The sequence below is a fragment of the Macaca thibetana genome, chromosome 8, assembly GCF_024542745.1.
Source record: "Macaca thibetana thibetana isolate TM-01 chromosome 8, ASM2454274v1, whole genome shotgun sequence".
Classification (NCBI taxonomy): Eukaryota; Metazoa; Chordata; class Mammalia; order Primates; family Cercopithecidae; genus Macaca; species Macaca thibetana.
The window spans coordinates 37,121,061-37,142,500 of NC_065585.1; the positions used below are offsets into that span (position 1 = coordinate 37,121,061).

Here is a 21,440-nt window from a genome sequence, read left to right on the forward strand (position 1 = left end):
CAGTCCCAGATCCTTGTCACTCAAAAACCCCAGATCCTGCCAAAGTCTTTTTCTGTCCCATCCAATCTGACTGAGGAATCTTATAAACTGCAGATGCATTCACTGGCCACTTGCTTGAAGCAGGAAAGGAGAACTGATCCCTCCACATGGAATGATCTCTGGGAGGGAAGGTGAAATGGAGGCTAGGTTACACAACAGGAAAAAGTGCATGAAATCTTGCCATCGATGGGCTCCTATTGGAAGTTTATTTTGGCGTCTGGTTTGAAACTGCTGTGCAAAGTCAGCTACTGGAAGTTTCATTGCTGTTTTTTGATGCAGGAGGATTATAAATCCAACCAAGTTTCCCTCAAACTTCTTCTCTGAGATTGTTTCAAAGAAAAAAAAAGAGAGAGAAAATGTTGCTGGTACCTTCTCCCTCTGAAGCTATGGTAGTTTCCCCAGTGATCATTCTGGAGAGAGTTCTGACTCAGGATTCCATAAGAAAACCCAAACGAAGACATAAAAATAAGCTGTGGGCCAACAGAGGGGATGACATTAGATACTACAAACTGAATGCTGGCTCAAAGGAACTGAAGCTTTAGTGTGAGCAGTACCTCTTTGATGATTACAGACATAGGATCTTCTCTAGTGAGAATAAGGAAAACGTGGTTTATCCTCTTAGAAAGCAAGTGAAGAAGGCATCAGGCACCTAAAGAATGACTCTGCAATCAAGGATCCTAAGCCATAAAAAACTGGCAGACATCTATGGTAGAAAATTTTGCTAGCTTCAAAAAGAAATAAAGAGGAAGAGCTTTAACTCTGGGTGAGGGCTCAAGTTCGTAGGCTGATTTAATGAATGCCTGAGTAATACTCTAAGTCTGTGTGTTTCCAATACCTCTCTCTTTTTGCTCCTAAACAGTTTCAAGCGATGTTATCTGGGAGTGTATTAAAATGGCTCAGGATATAATTATACTTGTCTTCTTGGTCCCACCTGAGTGATTCTCTCACTATCTCTTCCTACATCTAAAGAATTCTTGTCACTAAATTCAATTCCTGAATTATCTGGTGGCTAAGACGTGTATAAAGTTCACTGTGCTCTAGACATATCTAGTTAAAGAATCATAACTACATTCGTATTTGCTGGGTTGCAGAACTTCACTAAGGCTCTCATCCCCTGACTCAAAGGCATAAATAATGCAAGCAAAAAGATCAAAGAATTCTATCCTTCCAAAGAAAATTTCTATTCAATGTAAGCACATTTACTTTGATGGCTAATTTTTTTGGGACAATCTATTTTTTTTTCCTGTCCTTCCATTACCAGAGGAATTATTAATTAATTCAACAAATGTTAATTGAGCACCTACTATGTGCTAGGAACTCTTCCACGTGCTGAGGATGTAGTAGTAAAAAAACCAAATTTATGCTCTCATGGAATTAAATTATACTATTATGCAGTCGATCAATAGCCCACTATATTGTATAGTGCTAGCGAAGTAAGTGTGATGAAGAAAAATAAAACAGGCTATCTAGTAGAAGACTTGTTTGGAAAGCAAACTACTCCTTGGGTAGAGAGAAAGTAAAGCATTAAAATGTCAGGTAACGTTCATTCCATATAGTTTTTCCCTGATTGCCCTCAGGACTTTCAAATGATGTCAATGTGTGTTCAGTAAAAATAAACACATTGGCGCAGACATAGCGACATAGGTATATGTCATAAAAAAAGAACCATGACCCGCTTTTAGTTTTTACTAAGAATTGACTGTCTCATGCAGAACAGTAGTCACCTGAGGTGGGAATAAACAGAAATAAGTTTATGGTGTTGAGCTTGACATGCCTGATGCAGTTATTTTTTGGCCTAAATTTTTAAATTAAAAAAAATTAAATTGTGGTTAAAAACGTATACCATAGATTTGTTTACTTAATCATTTTTATGTGTATATTACAGTATTGTTAAGTATATGCCCATTGTGATACAGCAGACCTCAAGAATTTTTGCTCTTGCATGACACAACTCTATGCCTATTGAATAATAATTTCGTCTTTTCCCCCACTCCCAGCCCCTGGAAACCACCATTCTACTCACTGTTTGTATGAGTTTGATTACTTTAGCAACCTCATATGAGCGGAATCAAGCAGTAATTGTCATTTTGTGATTGGCTTGCTTCACTTAGCACAATGTCCTCAAGGTTCATAATGCTGTAGCAAATGACAAGGATTTCCTTCTTTCTTAGAGCTGAATAATGTCCCATTATATGTATATACCATATTTTGTGTACCCATTTATCTTTGGATGGACACATTGTGGTTATTGTGAATGATGTTGCAATGAATATAGGTGTGCAAATATCTCTTTGAGATCCTGTTTTCAAATATTTTGGATACCAGTTTCATTATTTTTGAACCATTATATGATGTGTTACCCTGAATGAAATGCCAGACTCATTCTCCTTGTAATTTGTAGTGGTTCCCTGGTTTCTCCAGCCACTCTGTATCAAACACCTGGTATCTCCCAGAACCTGAAGACTCAAAGAAGAATTAAATAAATAAATAAAAGCTAACACTTCTATGGTGACTACTATGTGCTGGGCACACTTCTAAGTTACCTTTGGGAGGTAGGTACTGTTATGCTCACTCCTGGTTTGAGGGAGAATGCTGAGGCACACAGTTAACTGGCAAAAGAAAGATGAGATGTGGTCCCAGGAAGTCTGGCTTCAGAATTCTGCACCTAGACCCTCACACCAAACAATCTCTCTTTTACCTTCCAAGTGTTCAGGGTATGGTATGATAGGACTGACAGACAAGGAGATGACTATATTCAGCATTCCAGGAATCACTGTAGCGAAGATGCTCAAACAACTTGCTTTGAGAACATGGAGCAAGACACACTGAACTCTATACACTTGGGAAAAATTTTTCTGGGGGCAAAGAGGCTTGGGTTGAATCCTGATGGTTCAGTAAGAGGGGCAAATGAACAAGGGGGAATTATCAAAAGAAGTAATGGCATTTAAGGTACTTTCCTGGTAAAATAAAATCTGTGTTTTTGCATATGTGCTATGCACATACCTGCATTTGATACCTGCTATGCAAATGCTTGCTGCATGTTAGACCTTATAGTAAGCACTTTATGTATTCTCTTATTCATCCCTAACAAGGCACTGAAGGGCAGATATAATGATCCTCATTTTACAGATGAGGAAACTGAGGTTCAGAGATGTTAAGCATGCTACCCAAGAACACACAGCCGAAGTCCAAACCTGGTTTGTTGGTCTCCAAGCTAGTGCTCCTAACACTCTGCAAAGCATAAAGGAAGGATGGATGATGTAGAAGCCAGGTGCTCTCCACCCTTGAAAAGCCCTGAGGATACAACAGCCTGGGCAAAGTTGTGGCAGGATCTGGTCCACTTTGGCTCACTGACTGATAAGCCTGAGTAGAGTACATGGCAGAAAAGGGAAGGTTAAGAACAGGGGCAAAGTAGCAAGATCTTTCTTTAAAAAGAAGAAAGCTGGGCCTCCTCCTCCCCCAGCCTGGCGGTGCGGCACCGTGGTGGCGGGGGTGTTTGGTTGCCTCAAAGCCACTGTGCTCCCAGTTCTAAGGTTGCAGCACAAGCCTCTGTTCACCTGACACCCTTGAAAAGCAGAGCGAGTGAAACAGTGGCTTATCAAAAGGCACCGGAGGTCTCTGTTTCTGGCTGGGCTCTACGGTGGACTTGACATTCTGAAAGCACTTGTAGATAGACTGCCAAAATGCCAGCTTAAAAAAAAATCCAAGGTAGGGTCAAATTTTCTCTCCATCTACCGTCCTCTCCCTCCCACAGGGTAGTAATCACATCACAGAGAAACCTGAGTGCACTTATTTTTTGCTGCTTGATCCTATTCGCCTGAAAAATGTAACTTTTGCTGGAGAAGATTCAGGGAGGAGGTGCTGCGTCCTGATTTATTGCTCTTTCCCTGAGAAGTTTTTGCTTCTGAGAATTCTATTGTGTCACAACTGGGGTAGGATTTAGCTCTTACTCTGAAGGAACTGAGTCTTGGTAATGAGATTAATAAAACGCATGATCTGGCACCTCAAAGCACTGTGATGTGGCAACTTATGAAGAATAGAGAAGGGACAGTTTGTTAAGTTGCTTTACTTTTCTTGTGGGACTTTTAGCACTCTCCTGATACACAATGCTGGGCAAGCTCACAGGTACCTCCTAGACTCTGTGTCATGCCTACACTCCCCTAACTCCTGACACACAAAACAGCAGATGCCCTTGATAAGGGGAACCGAAGATGAATAAGTGTATTTTCCCTTCAGTGACAAACATTCTTACTGATGTAGGTGCCCAGTGAATGCATGTTAAATGGATGATCTGGGATTTGGGGAAACAGTGGAAATGGGGGCATTTGGAGAAACAGTGGAAATGGGGGCAAAGGGCTTGGAGAGAGTGAGGAAGAGAATGCTGATCCACACGTGGGAAGACAAGCTGGTGTCATAACCTGCTCTGCTGTCTCCACCCACCAAATCCTTTGAGATCCTGGCTTGAACAATCAGAATATGCTCAACACGTCCACATGGAGAACAGCCTTTCTCTGTGATAAAATGGTTGGGGAGTATTTTTAGGAGAATTTCAATCTGTGTTTATTTTGGTGCTCCAAGAGGAACCCAAACCCAATGACATCTTCTATTTTCATGACACAGTCATGTGAATCAGCACTGGTCAGGATTGGTCCCTGGACACGTTTCTTCTCAGAACTGCCCCCAACGGTGTGAGGAGGAACCTCTTATCGTTTCTTGGGCCCAGCAACTATATTTCTGTAGACAAGAAGAAAAGAACATTTTTGAGAAATATATGAGATGATGAAAGAGGATTGCCTTCATTTTATTTTATTTTTTTCCTAGTTATAGCTCCACTTGCCTTGATTTTAATTATGAAAATAATACAATTGCTTTTAAATGACAAAATACACAATTACAGTTAGGATCATGATTTCTGAATGTGTGGGGTGCTTACGTACATTCTTACTGGAGCTGTGCTTGAACTCTTGAATTCTAACTTAGCTGTTGTAAAGTCATTTTTCAAGCTTTTTACTAAGTTGGGCGTCAGAATAATTTTATACACAGTTGTGCTTAATACTTCCGGAGTGAGAAAAAATTATGAAAATGCTGCCTTTTTTTTTTTTTAAGGCAGATTTCCGTCGTTTGTGGTGGCTGGGAGAGCAGCTGTGCCTTGGGCCTCAGCTCTCCTCCTGCTTTCCCTCCAAGGATGGCCCAGAAGGGGAACAGTTACCCCTGCCCTATGGCAAGCAGACGGCTCCAGCCGACCTGGAGTACCCTGCCCTCGCGAGGCTTCCCGAGGATCCGCACCAAAGCTGCGCTTGAGCTCCTGAGCTGCGCAGACGCACAGCCCGCAGCAACCCCTGCCATGAGGTGGTGGAGAACAGCTGTGGGACAAGCAGCATCTTAACGCGGCCCTTCACGGTCGACGACCTTGAGACTGGGCGTCCCTCGGGCAAAGACAAGTTTGCACATGTGTACTTAGCTCCAAAGAAGAAAAGCCATTTCATCGTGGCCCTCAAGGCCTTCAAGTCTCATATAGAGAAGGAGGGCGTGGGGAGCACCAGCTGCACAGGCAGATAGAAATCCAGGCCCCCGTTCAGCATCCCAAATATACTGAGTTGCTACAACTACTTTTATGACCTGAGAAAAATCTACTGAATTATAGAGTACGCCCCCGTCACCTCTACCCGCGAGGAGTTGTACCAGGAGCTGCGGAAGAGCCGCACCTTTGACAGGAAACGAACAGCCAGCATCATGGGGGAGGTGGCAGGTGCGCTGATGTACTGCCACGGGAAGAAGGTGACTCCCAGACATAAAGCCAGAGAATCTGCTCTCAGGGCTTGAGAGCGAGCTGAAAGTTGCCGACTTCGGCTGCCTTGTGCACGCCCCCTCACTGAGGAGGAAGACAAATGTGTGGCGCCCTGGACTACCTGTCCCCGGAGACAATTGAGGGGCGCGCGCACACAGAGAAGGTGGATCTGTGGTACACCGGGGTACTCGGCTATGAGCCGCTGGTGGGGAACCCCACACACAATGAGGCCTATGGGGGAATCATCCAGGTGGTCCTAAAATTCCCCCTTCTGTGCCCATGGGAGCCCCAGGACCTCATCTCCAAGCTGCTCAGGCATAACTCCTCAGAACGGCTGCCCTGGCCCAGGTCTCAGCCCAGCCTGAGATCCAGGCCCATTCTCGGAGGGTTCTGCCTCCCTCTGCCCATCAGTCTGTCCCCTGGTAGTCCCTGACATTCACTCCGGTGCGTCCGTGTTTGTAAGTCTGCATATGTGTAGGGGAAAGGAGCGGTCATGACCTGTTCCCTTATCTGTCTTCTACTTCCTTTGTTTAATAAAGACTAAAGGTTGTTTTTTTTTTTTTTTTTTTTTTTTTTTTTTTTTTTTTTTGGTAAATAAGTGTAAAAAAGGAGAATTTTGAAAAGACCAAATCAATTATGAAGCCTTGGTCTGCAATGCTCATTGTAACGCTTGAGTTGGAGAAGGTGGCTTCAGCTTTAATATGTTGAGAATTAGAGGAGCATTAAGTGGATTCAGAATCCTAGTGGGCTTCTCCAGACAGCACAGCATGCTTGGGAGATTTCCTGGGGGATTCTGAGACACTGTCAGATCTTGAGCTCAAAGGCAGAGCGAGCTATTCATAGCTCTTGTTCATAGCTCTATCTGGGACTATTATTGAAGACTTGCTACCCAGTGAGGACTCAGTAAATAACTGTTGAATAAACTCAGTAAAATAAAATGGGAAAAGTCAGTCTGAGACCTGTTCTGGGTTAGACACTGATAATTCAGCAGTGAATAAAACAAAATCCCTGATTTAGGGCAGTGCTTCCATTCTCATGGTGTAGTGCTAGTGTGGAGAATTTCATCCTAATTATTGCACAGCAATGCATTTTTTTGCTGAAAAAGTATTTTTTTTTTTTTCTGGAGTGAATTGCACCAAATAAATTTAATTTCTGATCACTTTTCTGCAGAGTATAGTGAAACCACTTCTAATATTTCCATTTTCATTCTTATTTTCTTACTTTTGTTGAGTTCTCTTTTCCTGTGAAAATTTTGTAATGAAATTTGATTCATCAGTTTTTTTCCACATCTAGTATTGCCAAATATGGCTTCTTTCATTTCTATGTTTTTAACCCCCTTTAGACCCATATTTTTACTAAGTCTAACACTCACAGGTAAAATTGAAGATCTCACACTTTAACTGTTGCTGGTCTTATTTTAGGTTGACTGATTCTACCATTTGTTATAAGAGGACAAAACATGGTAGCTTGTATTTATGTCCTAGCTAATTCTTGACACCCTGCAGGATAGCACTGCCTCAGGAGTGAGTCTCCTATGTTGCTAAGTCAGCTCTTTGGATCCCTTTGGGTGCTCTGTTCAGAGTGTCAACATGTCCTCTTTCATCTTGAACTTTATCATTCCCGGGACACTTTGTACGTTGTATGTTCCAGCCAAATAGACTGCCTATTGAATGTTGCTTTCCCAACCTGAGGTCTTTCTTTCTTTCTCTTTCTTTCTCTCTTTTCTTTTCTTTTCTTCCCTTCCTACCTTCCTTCCTTCCTTCCTTCCTTCCTTCCTTCCTTCCTTCCTTCCTTCCTTCCTTCCTTCCTTCCTTCCTTCCTTCCTTCCTTCTCTCTCTCTTTTTTTTTTTTTTTTTGACAGAGTCTCACTGTCACCCAGGCTGGAGTGCAGTGGCATGATCTCGGCTCACTGAAGCTTCCATCTCCAAAGTTCAAGCGATTCTCCCGCTTCATCCTCCTGAGTAGCAGGGATCAGAGGAGTACACCACCACTTTTTTTTTTTTTTTTTTTTTTTTTTGTATTTTTAGTAGAGACAGGGTTTCACCATTTTAGCCAGGCTGGTCTCGAACTCCTGACTTCAGGTGATTCACCTGCCTTGGCCTCCCAAAGTGCTGGATTGCAGGCATGAGCCACCACACCCAGCCTTTTCTTATGTTTTTTTATTTGTTTTTTCAGAAGGAGTCTCACTGTCGCCCAAGCTGGAGTGCAGTGGTGTGATCTTGGCTCACTGCAACCTCTGCCTCCTTGGTTCAAGCGATTCTCCTGCCTCAGCCTCCCGAGTAGCTGGGATTACAGGTGTGTGCCAACATACCCAGCTAACTTGTATTTTTAGTAGAGGTGGGGTTTCACTATTCTTTCTTATGTTTTATCAGTTCTCTATGAAGATGTTACTGATCCTTCCTATCAGAGGTAATTTTTTTTTTACATCATTAATGACACAGATATTATGTTGTTATGCTATGCTATGTTATGCTATTATTTATTTATTTGAGACAGGGTCCCGCTGTGTCACCCAGGCTGGAATGCAGTGGCACTATTATAGCTCACTGCAGCCTGGACCTACTGGGCTCAGGCAATACTCCTGCCTCACCATCCCAAAGTGTTGGGACTACAGATGTGTACCACCATGTCTGACCTATTTATTTATAATGTATTAATGACCTTGTCTTATTTTCCATATTGATCTTAAAATTCCTCAAAGGCAGAGTTTGTATTTTATTTATATTTATGTCTTATAAAATTATTTTTTAAAATTTAAGTTGAGTCCATCTTTGAACCCCAACTGCAGTAGGCCGGAAGGATCATCAGTCTCATTCTTATGCTTGCCTCCCATTCACTCACTGCCATGACAATCTTGTTCTAGCTGTACTGGTCCTTTCCATTTCTGAAGCAGTGTCCAGTCTGTACCACTCCCGAAGTGTGGGAAGTTTGGGCATGGGGGATTTCTGGGCCTAGGCTTCTTGGTATCCCATAAGCTACCCACTCTGGTCTTATCAACTCCTAGGGAGACTGACCTGAGATGAGTTTACTTTCCATAGACTTCTTTTCTCTTTTCTTTTCTTTTCTCTTCTTTCTCTTCTCTTCTCTTTCTTCTCTTCTCCTTCCTTTTCTTTTCTTTTCCTTTGCTTTCCATTACTTTCCCTTCTCTTTCCTTTCTTTTTCACCCGATCACCCTTCCTTCCTTCCTTCCTTCCTTCCTTCCTTCCTTCCTTCCTTCCTTCCTTCCTTCCTTCCTTCCTTCCTTCCTTCCTTCCTTCCTTTGTTCCCTCCCTCCCTCACCCCCTTCCTCCCTCCCTTCCTGTTTCTTTTTTTTTTTTTTCTTGAGACAGGGCCTTATTCTGTTGCCCAGGCTGGACTGCAGTGACAGCATTATGGTGCACTGCAGCCTTGAACTCCCCAGCTCAAGCAATCTTTGCACCTCAAACTTCCAAGTAGCTGGGATACAAGTATGCGCCACCACGCTAGCTAATTTTTTATTTTTTGTAGAGAGAGGGTTTCTCTATGTTGCCCAGAATGGCCTTGAACTTCTGGGCTCAAGTGATCCACACACCTTGGCCTCCCAAAGTGCTGTGATTACAGGTGGGAGCAACCGTGTCTGGCGTACATTTCTTTTCTTTTCTTTTGTTTTTTTTTTAATTATACTTTTAGTTCTGGGATACATGTGCAGAACATGCAGGTTTTACACAGGTATACACATGCCATGGTGGTTTGCTGCACCCATCAAACTGTCATCTACATTGGGTATTTCTCCTAATGCTATCCCTCCCCTAGCCCCTCACCCCCTGACAGGCCCCAGTGTGTGATGTTCCCCTCTCTCTGTCTATGTGTTCTCATTGTTCAACTCCCACTTATGAGTGAGAACATGCAGTGTTTGGTTTTCTGTTCCTGCATTAGTGTGCTGAGAATGATGGTTTCCAGCGTCATCCATGTCCCTGCAAAGAACATGAATTCATCCTTTTTTATGGCTGCATAGTATTACGTGGTGTATATGTGCCACGTTTTCTTTATTCAGTCTATCATTGATGGGCATTTGGGTTGGTTCCAAGTCTTTGTTATTGTGAACACTGCTGCAATAAACATACGTGTGCATGTGTCTTTATAGAAGAATAATTTATAATCCTTTGGGTATATACCCAGTAATGGGAATGCTGGGTCAAATGGCATTTCTGGTTCTAGATCCTTGAGGAATAGCCACACTGTCTTCCACAATGGTTGAACTAATTTACACTCCCACCAACAGTGTAAAAGTGTTCCTATTTCTCCACATCCTCTTCAGCATCTGTTGTTTCCTGACTTCTTAATGATCGCTATTCTAACTGGTGTCAGATGTTATCTCACAGTGGTTTTGATTTGCATTTCTCTAATGACCAATGCTAATGAGATTTTTTTTCATATGTTTGTTGACAGACTCAATGTCTTCTTTTGAGAAGGGTCTGTTCATATCCATTGACCACTTTCTGGTGGGGTTATTTGTTTTTTTCTTGTATATTTGTTTAAGTTCCTTGTAGACCCTGGATATTAGACCTATATCAGATGGATAGATGCAAAAATTTTCTCCCATTCTGTAGGCCTGTTCACTCTGATGATAGTTTCTTTTGCTGTACAGAAGCTCTTTAGTTTAATTAGATCCTATTTGTCAATTTTGGCATTTGTTGCCATTGCTTTTGGTGTTTTAGTCATGAAATCTTTGCCCTACCTGTGTCCTGAATGATATTGCCTATCATTTCTTTGCAGGTTTTTATGGTTTTAGGTCTTACTTTTAAATCTGTAATCCATCTTGAGTTAATTTTTGTATAAGGTGTAAGGAAGGGGTCCAGTTTCAGTTTTCTGCCTATGGCTACCCAGTTTTCCCAGCACCATTTATGAAATGGGGAATCCTTTCCCCATTGCTTGTTTTTTGTCAGGTTTGTCAAAGGTCAGATGGTTGTAGACGTGTGGCCTTATTTCTGAGGTCTCTGTTCTGTTCCATTGGTCTATATATCTGTTTTTGTACCAGTACCATGCTGTTTTGGTTACTGTAGCCTTGTAGTATAGTTTGAAGTTAGGTAGCATGATGCCTCCAACTTTGTTCTTTTTGCTTAGGATTGTCTTGGCTATACAGGCTCTTTTTGATTCCATATGAAATTTAAAGTAGTTTTTTCTAATTCTGTGAAAAAGTCAGTGGTAGCTTGATGGGGATAGCATTGAATCTATAAATTACTTTGGGCAGTATGGCCATTTTCACGATATTGATTCCTGCTATCCATGAGCATGGAGTTTTTTCCATTTGTTTGTTTCCTCTCTGATTTCCTTGAGCAGTGGTTTGTAGTTCTCCTTGAAGAGGTCCTTCACATCCCTTGTAAGTTGTATTCCTAGGTATTTTATTCTTTTTGTAGCAATTGTGAATGGGAATTCACTCATTATTTGGCTCTCTGTTTGTCTATTATTGGTATATAGGAATGCTTGTGATTGTTGCACATTGATTTTGATTCCTGAGACTTTGCTGAAGTTGCTTATCAGCTTAAGGAGATTTTGGGCTGAGACAATGGGGTTTTCTAAATATCCAATTATGTCATCTGCAAACAGCGACAATTTGACTTCTTCTCTTCTTGTTTGAATACCCTTTCTTTCTTTCTCCTAACTGGTTGCCCTCACCAGATCTTCCAATACTATGATGAATAGGAGTTGTGAGAGAGGGCATCCTTGTCTTCTGCCAGTTTTCAGAGGGATTTCTTCCAGCTTTTGCCCATTCAGTATGATATTGGCTGTGAGTTTGACATAAATAGCTCTTATTATTTTGAGATATGTTCTATCAATACCGAATTTATTGAGAGGTTTTTTTTTTATTATTATACTTTAAGTTCTAGGGTACATGTGGATAACGTGCAGGTTTGTTACATATGTATACTTGTGCCATGTTGGCGTGCTGCACCCATCAACTCGTCAGCACCCATCAACTCGTCTTTTACATCAGGTATAACTCCCAATGCAATCCCTTCCCCCTTCCCCCTCCCCATGATAGGCCCCAGTGTATGATGTTCCCCTTCCTGAGTCCAAGTGAAGGGGTGTTGAATTTTATTGAAGGCTTCTTCTCCATCTATTGAGATAATCATGTGGTTTTTGCCATTAGTTCTGTTTATGTGATTGATTATGTTTATTGATTTGTATATGTTGAACCAGCTTTGCATCCCAAGGATGAAGCTGACTTGATCGTGGTGGAGAAGCTTTTTGATATGCTGCTGGATTCAGTTTGCCAGTATTTGATTGAAGATTTTTGCATCAAAGTTCATCTGGGTTATTGGTCTGATTTTTCTTTTTTTGTTTGTCTCTGCCAGGTTTTGGTATCAGGATGATGCTGGCCTCATAAAGTGAGTTAGGGAGGCGTCCTTCTTTTTCTATTGTTTGGAATAATTTCAGAAGAAATGGTACCACCTCCTCTTTGTATCTGTGGTAGAATTCAGCTGTGAATCTGTCTGGTCCTGGGCTTTTTTGGGTTGATAGGCTATTAATTACTGCCTCAATTTCAGAACTTGTTATTGGTTCATTCAGAGATTTGACTTCTTCCTGGTTTAGTCTTGGGAGGGTGTGTGTGTCCAGGAATGTATCCATTTCTCCTGGGTTTTCTTGTTTATTTGCAGAGAGGTGTTTATAGTATTCTCTGATGGTACTTTGTATTTCTGTGAGATCAGTGGTGACATCCCCTTTATCATTTTTTCTTGTGTCTATTTGATTCTTCTATCTTTTCTTCTTTGTTAGTCTGGATATCAGTCTATCTATTTTGTTAATCTTTTCAAAAAACCAGCTCCTGGATTCGTTGATTTTTTGAGGGGCTCTTCATGTCTGTATCTGCTTCAGTTCTGCTCTGATCTTAGTCATTTCTTGTCTTCTGCTAGGTTTTCAATTTGTTTGCTCTTGATTCTCTAGTTCTTTTAATTGTGATGCTAGGGTGTCGATTTTAGATCTTTCCTTTCTCCTGTGGGCATTTAGTGCTGTAAATTTCCCTCTAAACACTGCTTTGGCTGTGTCCCAGAGATTCTGGTACATGTGTATTTGTCCCCATTGGTTTCAAAGTACTTATTTATTTCTACCTTAATTTCACTATTTACCCAGTAGTCATTCAGGAGCAGGTTGTTAAGTTTCCATGTAGTTGTGTGGTTTTGAGTGAATTTCTTAATCCTGAGTTCTAGTTCAATTGCACTGTGGTCTAAAAGACTGTTTGTTATGATTTCTGTTCTTTTGCATTTGCTGAGGAGTGTTTTACATCCAATTATGTGGTCAATTTTAGAATAAGTACGATGTAGTGCTGAGAAGAGTGTGTATTCTTTTGATTTGGGGTGGAGAGTTCTTTAGGTGTCCATTAGGCCTGCTTGGTCCAGAGCTGAGTTCAAATCCTAATTATCCTTGTTAATTTTCTGTCTCATTGATCTGTCTAATATTGACAGTTGGGTTTTAAAGTCTCCCACTATTATTGTGTGGGAGTCTAATTCTCTCTGTAGCTCTCTAAGAACTTGCTTTATGAATCTGGGTGCTTCTTTATTGGGTACATATATATTTAGGATAGTTAGGTCTTCTTGTTGCATCAATCCGTTTACCATTATGTAATGCCCTTCTTTGTCATTTTTGATCTTTGTTGGTTTAAAGTCTCTTTTATTAGAGACAAGGATTTTAATCCCTGCTTTTTTTTGTTTGCTTTTTTGCTCTCCATTTACTTGGTAAATATTCTTTTATCCCTTTGCTTTGAGCCTATGCGTGTCTTTGCACATGAGATGTGTCTCTTGTATGTAGGACATGGATAGGTCCTGACTTTTTATCCAGTTTGCCAGTCTGTGTCTTTTAATTGGGGAATTTAGCCCATTTACATTTAAGGTTAATATTGGCATGTGTGAATTTGATCCTGTCATTATGATGCTACTGGTTATTTTACCCATTAGTTGATGCTGGCAAGGTGGCCTAATAGGAACAACTCTGGTCTGCAGCTCCCAGCAAGATCAATGCAGAAGGTGGGTGATTTTTCATTTCTACTGAGGCACCCAGTTCATCTCATTGGGACTGGTTAAACAGTGGGTGCAGCCCATGGAGGGCGAGCTGAAGCAGGGTGGGGTGCTGCCTCACCTGGGAAGCACAGGGGTTCAGGGAACTCCCTCCCCTAGCCAAGGGAAGCCGTGAAGGGACTGTGCCATGAGGAACTGTGCATTCCAGCCCAGTTCCTACACTTTTCCCAAGGTCTTCTCAACCTGCAGACCAGAAGATTCCCTCAGGTGTCTATACCACCAGGGTCCTGGGTTTCAAGCACAAAACTGGGTGGCCATCTGGGAAGACACTGAGCTAGCTGCAGGAGTTTTTTTTCATACCCCAGTGGCTCCTGGAACACCAACAAGATAGAACCATTCAATCACCTACAAAGGGGGCTGAAGCCAGGGAGCCAAGTGGTGTAGCTCAGCAGATCCCACCCCCATGGAGCCCAGGAAGCTAAGATCCACTGGTTTGAAATTCTTGCTGCCAGCACAGCAGTCTGAAGTCAACCTGGGACACTCAATCTTGGTGAGGGGAGGGGCGTCTACCATTACTGAGGGTTGAGTAGGTGGTTTTCCCCTCACAGTGTAAACAAAGCTGCCTGGAAGTTCGAACTGAGCCAAGTCCACCGCAGCTCCGCAAAGCCACAGTAGCCAGACTGCCTCTCTAGATTCCTCCTCTCTGGGTAGGGCATCTCTGAAAGAAAAGCAGCAGGCCCAATCAGAGGTTTATAGATAAAACTCCCATCTCCCTGGGACTGAGCACCTGGGGGAAGGGGCAGCTGTGGGTACAGCTTCAGCAAACTTAAATATTCCTGCCTGCTGGCTCTGAAGACAGCAGTGGATCTCCCAGCACAGTGTTCGAGCTCTGCTAAGGGACAGACTGCCTCCTCAATTGGTCCCTGAACCCCATGCCTCCTGACTGGGAGACACCTCCCAGCTGGGGTCAACAGACACTGCATACAGGAGAGCTCTGGCTGGGATATGGCGGGTGCCCCTCTGGAATGAAGCTTCCAGAGGAAGGAACAGGCAGCAATCTTTGCTGTTCTGTAGCCTCCACTGGTGAGGCAAAGAGCGTCTGGAGTGAACCTCCAGCAAATTCCAACAGACCTGAAGCAGAGGGGCCTGATGGTTAGAAGGAAAACTAATAAACAGAAAGGAATAGCATCAACATCAACAAAAAGGATGTCCACACAGAAACCCCATTTGAAGGTCACCAACATCAAAGACCAAAGGTAGGTAAATCCACAAAGATGAGAAAAACCAGCACAAAAAGGTTGAAAATTCCAAAAACCAGAATGCCTCTTCTCCTCCAAAGGATCACAACTCCTCGCCAGCAAGGGAACAAAACTGGATGGAGAATGAGTTTGACGAATTGACAGAAGTAGGCTTCAGAAGGTGGGTAATAACAAATTCCTCCGAGGTAAAGGAGCATGTTCTTACCAACGCAAGGAAACTAAGAACCTTGAAAAAAGGATAGAGGAATTGATAACTAGAATATCCAGTTTAGAGAAGAACATAAATGACCTGAAGGAGCTGAAAAACACAGCAGGAGAACTTCGTGATGCATATATAAGTATCAACAGCTGAATTGATCAAGTGGAAGAAAGGATATCAGAGATTGAAGATCAACTTAATGAAATAAAGCATGACGACATGATTAGAGAAAAATGCATGAAAAGAAATGAACAAACCCTCCAAGAAATATGGGACTATGTGAAAAGACCAAACCTAGTTCGACTGGTGTACCTAAAAGTGATGGGGAGAAAGGAAACAAGTTGGAAAACACTCTTTAGAATATTATCCAGGAGAACTCCAACATAGCAAAACAGGCCAACATTCAAATTCAGGAAATGCAGAGAACACCACAAAGATATTCCTTGAGAAAAGCAACCCCAAGACACATATTCATCAGATTCACCAAGGTTGAAATGAAGGAAAAAATGTTAAGGGCAATCAGAGAGAAAGGTCAGGTTACCCACCAAGGGAAGCCCATCAGACTAACAGCTGATCTCTCTGCAGAACTCCTACAAGCCAGAAGAGAGTAGGGGCCAATATTCAACATTCTTAAAGAAAATAATTTTCACCCCAGAATTTCATATCCAGCCAAACTAAGCTTCATAAACAAAGGGGAAATAAAATCCTTTACAGACATGCAAATGCTGAGAGATTTTGCCACCACCAGACCTGCCTTACAAGAGCTCCTGAAGGAAGCACTAAATATGGGATGGAAAAACCAATACCAGCCACTGCAAAAACATACCAAATTGTAAAGAGCATCAACACTATGAAGAAACTGCCTGGTCTACATTTCTTTCTTCTACCCATTTAAAATATTTAACATAAACTCTTCAGTAAGTTTTTCTAAAGCCACCCACAGAAAATTCATCTTCGTCAAGCAGTTTCTGCCTTCTTCTCATCAAAATTATCAAAGCCAAGGAAATAGTAAGGGCCTGGCTAACTGCTTGAAATGGGGAAGGGAAACTATAATAAATGAAAATGTAGTTGGGTGGAAAATCCTTCCACAAATTAAAGGTTGATAGACTGGCTCTGAGATGTAAACATTTATAAAAGTGAAGGGCAAATCTTAATGGCTTGACTCAGGAGACCAGACAACTCCAAGCAATACAAAACAGGAAATAAATACTGGCATTTGAGCTCCTGGGAATTTAAGCATGAGGAAGAATTGCCAGAGGGTGGATGGATAGGACTCAGGGGTAGAACACTGGCTTCAGGACGACCAACAGCATCCAGATGAGATTTTGGCTCTGGAAAAAGAGGACACTGAGTCACCATCACAATAGGGTGTTCAAGAAGGAAAAATTTAGTTACCGGAAAGAGATGCAAAGATTAACCCTGTCCAGAAGCAAGGATGACTTCATGCTGGGTTGCTGAGTCACTGAGCTACTTGCTTATGGTTTCAGAATTCCTCCTCTTATAGAAGAAAGCAAGATTGGTCCCCAAGCTGGGGGTGGGGGTCAACTCTTGCAGCAGAAATTTGAGTTGCCCCAGGGATGGGGAGTGGAGGGGTGGGGGAAGGAGTGAAGAGTGAGTCAGACAGGCCATTAAACCAGACTCTGGATGCACAGTGTTTGAAAAGGACACTGGCATAAAAATTAGTCTTCACACACTTCTCCACACACGGATGCCGTCAACACTTAACTCTAAACATGCTGACCAAAATAAAAATAGCCTCCTTTTAAAAAATCGCCACTTGTATTTGCTCCTCGAAAGCTCAATTGCAGCAATCCAATGTAGAATATACTCATATGTTGAAAAATATGCTGACAATATTGTTCTGATATTGACTGTTAGTGACGTCGCAAGAATGAATAGTACATTTTCTGAGAGGATCAGAGAGCACGTCATGGACAATTGACAGTTTATGAATCACCAGTCAGGGAACACTATGTTACGATAATGCTAAGACTTTGAGTTGGGCAACAACCATAATTGTTGCAGCGAAAGCACTTTAATGTTATTCAGTGACTTCATAGGTCTGGTTTCTTTCCATTTTAATCTATACTACATTCAGCAACCACAGCAAGCCTTGTTAAACTATTAGTTAAATACATTCTTCCCCTTGCTTCATACTTCCAACAGATTCCTCATGTACTCCATGTCAAGTACAAAGTCTTTCTGTCAAAGAGCACCATGATTTGAACTCTCCACCAATCCGTAGCTCCTTGGAACTGTCTCCAATTTAATCTGTTCTCTAAATATGTCAGATTAATCATTCAAACTTACCTTTCACTTTTCTTTATGCTGTTCACACTACTGGAAAAACTTTATCTTCTTCTGGACATCTAAATGCTGCCATCTCTTAAGATGTACCTCTTGTTCCACTTCCTCCATGAAACCTTTTCCAGTAACACTTGCCAAGAATTTTCTCCCTTCTTCCAACTCTCTAGATTTCATACAGAAATGATCATCCACCTAACATCCTCCTCCATTTCCTTCTTCTTATGGAATCCCAATTTTATTCCGGCCAGCTTTTCTTTTCTTTTTTTCTTTTTTTGAGCAAGGATGTTAATATTCTGGCTACTGAAACATAAATGAGTTTCTAGGAATTGTTCTGCCAATATAGACCTGGCACGACTTTTCCTTCTTGGTGCTTCCTTTATATTCTTTCTAACATCTAAACCTGAAGTTGCAGATGGAGCTGTCATTTTATGTTTACAAAATAAACAAAGGAATGAAAGCTAAATGCTAACCATGACAAAATGGAAAGAGGGAAGGAAACTGGGATGTTGACAACATCATGGAGCTACTGTCCCAGCCCTGTTCTACTTATCTATAGCCATACGTTTCTTTTTATATAAGGAATATAAACCCCTATTGGGTAATTCGCGATAGGTCAGTGGATAATCTATACAGTTTAATACTATTTTTATCTAATATTGACATATATTCAGAGTCAATATCATATGATAAATCAATTATTCTCTTTTTCTTTCATCTTTGTTAATTTTCTCTTTCCAACTAGATATTATTGCTTTGTGGATGGATGTGATTTTAAATGTCTTTATTTATATTTCATCACTATTCTTCTTAGACATTGCTTGAGGAGTCTAATAAGTAAATGTTGTGCAAATGCTATTGAAATAAATTACATCAATCAGTCAATAACTCTTTAATAATATGAACTATGTGTTCAGCATAGTAGGCATCATACCAACTTAAGGGAGTTTGAGTTTTGGAATAGTTTCATTGTGACACTAGAAATCAGATCCCTGCAGATGGGTTTTAAAAATGTATTTGTTTTAAAATGGTTGCTAAGAGTCTTTTCAGTTACATCTCAGTACTTAATTTTATTATATTTTGCTATACTCTCAGGAATACTTGTACTTTCAGTATTCAGTGTTAAAATAGAATAATTAGATAAACTATGAAGTTGGGCAACCTTATAGGACCTAAGTAAACTATATCTTAGTAGAGTAGTTATTATGGAATGAATAATATAGTACTGTGAGGATACTCTGGTAACAAATTTCCAATACAAATTCAAAGGAATATTCTTTCTTTAGCTGTGGAAGAAGCCACTTTGCAATTGAGGAAGTCTAGAACTTGAACTTTAAGATTGTGGATAAATTGTTTATATAAAGTTAACTTTACTAAGAATGATGAGAATAAGCCCTGGAGATAAAAATGGTGAGCCCAGTACTAACATGCTTCAGAATAAGGAAGACTAATTAAAAGGTAGATGGTAGCTGCAAGGAGGTTCAGTAAGGAATATTGCCAATGATTATGTGTTGGTATCCAGTATTGCTATTTAAAAAATTATTTAATTATGTTTCAATTTTTACTGAAATATTTTTAAATGTCCAAATCAATGGATTTCTTTTATTTGTTCTTTATTATTCTTTTTGAAATTTGTAATATTTTGGCAATGTTACATAGTCTGTTTACATGCTCTGTGAAACTTATTGAAGTTTTTTTTTGGTTGCTTGGTATATAGTCAGTTTTTGTCAGCGTTCCATTGTTGTTTGAAAAGAATGTACAGTCTCAGTTTTAAAGATCTGAAGTTTGATATGTATTTCTTGAGTTCATCTTGTTAATTATATTATTCAGATGATGAGGAAATTAAGTCCATAGCTTAAAAATCATTTTGTGCTGAACTAAGAATAATATGTATATATGTTATATAACTAGTTTATAATGTTAAAGGGAATTTGAAATTTTAGAGAATTTGTAAGCTGAATCCTGTGATTCCGAGTTTAAAAAAGTAATTGATATTAGGTTTATGACTTCAAGTTGAAAGTTAAGATAATTTGCCTAATTTTAAAACACTATTGGAATATTTGTATTAAGAACTTCAGATTAATTCATTCTTTCTTCCTACCCCACAAACTTAAAAACACACACAATTTATTAGACAAATGAATTGTATAAGTTCTAGGAAGGATTTTCTTAGTAGTACTGTGTGCTTGCCTACCCAAGCATTTAAAGTTCCTCAAAAGGAAATAAAAAATACTAATCTAAAAAGTGAAATTTAAATACTTATAAAAATTAATTAAATCCATAAATTGAACATTTATGTGGAATTTATTCTACTTTAGTTAGCCAAACATTAAATAAAGATTCTCCTGAAAATTGTTCTTGTTTCGTATAAAATTTGCTACATTTGCAGATGAAAGAACTTTTTAAGGTGGACTTAAAAGCTTAAGGAAAATTTGTGGTTTTAGTTGGGAAATTCATTACATAGAATATTTAAATCACACATAATTCAAAATAGTCTTTTCTGGGCACAAAAGACCTCGTTGAGCATCAGAAAACTCCCATGGATGAAAATTAATATTTTAATCAAAATTTCAGAATGGGGGAAGTTGAGTATGGCATTCTAAACAAAGAAACGTAGAAGTCTCAATGAAAGACTGGGAAAATGGAAGCATGAACAGTGGTATGATAGAATCTTCCTACTCTCAATTAAAAAGAATAAAAGAATACAGAAATAGAGAAGTTGTACATGAAATTTGGAAGAAGGTCATCTATATGCTACAAGCTTTAATAAATTTGCTAGATTAATTGCAGATGGGACCAAATTTAAAAAAATCATTAAGGGATCTACAAACTTCCCTTTTAATAAAGTAGAGTAATTTCACAGAGTAAATAGACAAATATGCTAGAAAAAAATACTATCAACATCCCCTAATTTTGAGGGGCCAGGGCTGGAATTAAAGAATGGGGCACCATGGAATGGATCATGGGAATTTCATGGGGAATCTCTTTCACTAGCACAGATTCTTACAGTTTGGAAGCAGAATTTCCAATGGCAAATGTGGTCATACTAGGTAGGAAGCAGATTCTCCCATCACCATGGGCCCCTTTAGAAAGGAAAATAGACAAAGGCTTATCATGTACCTGGATTTATCCTAAATAGTAAAAATTAGTGAACACATACGTGGAGGGAGTGGTGAAATAACCTTGAATGGAAGGGTTTTGGGATCTGGAAAAAAGCTTGAGTTAGGGACTGGCTCAGAGCAGTAGGGAGAGTGATATGAGGCTCTATTTTTGCCCTGATTTCTTTTCCTTCCTAGACTATTTACACTAGAAATTAATACTTAATATTTACTCTCCTACTTCTTTCTGTAGTTGCAGAGGAGATATACAGGACCCACCTCATTAGAGTTCTAGATTACAGATTGGCGAGATTGGGAGGTGGGTGGGTAAGAGGGAACCTGATTCACACTAGACCCTCTTCAACCTTCTGGTTGACTGTACAATCTATGTTCTTTAATGTAGATTTGAGACTGTAGAATCTATGTTCTTTAATGTACATTTGAGAATCTGTAAAGGTAGCTGATATGGTTTGACTCTGTGTTCTCACCCAAATCTCATCTCAAATTGTAATCCCCACATATCAAGAGAGGGGGGTGATTGGTTCATGGGGGCAGTTTCCCTCATGCTGTTCTCATGATAATGAGTGAGTTCTCATAAGATCTGATGGGTTTTATAAATGTTTGGAAGTTCCTCCTTCACACTTCTTCTCTTGCCTGCCACCATGTAAGACGTGCCTGCTTCCCCTTCCACCATGATTGTAAGTTTTCTGAGGCCTCCCCAGCCATTGTGGAATTGTGTGTCAATTAAATTTCTTTTCTTTATAAATTACCCAGCCTTGGGCA

At 40.3% G+C, this 21,440-nt stretch overlaps 1 pseudogene; it reads left to right on the forward strand.

The window, feature by feature from the left end:
* The first annotated feature begins 5,224 nt into the window (after positions 1–5,224).
* On the forward strand, positions 5,225–6,253 carry LOC126960650 (aurora kinase B-like; annotated as a pseudogene).
* The last annotated feature ends 15,187 nt before the right edge of the window (positions 6,254–21,440 follow it).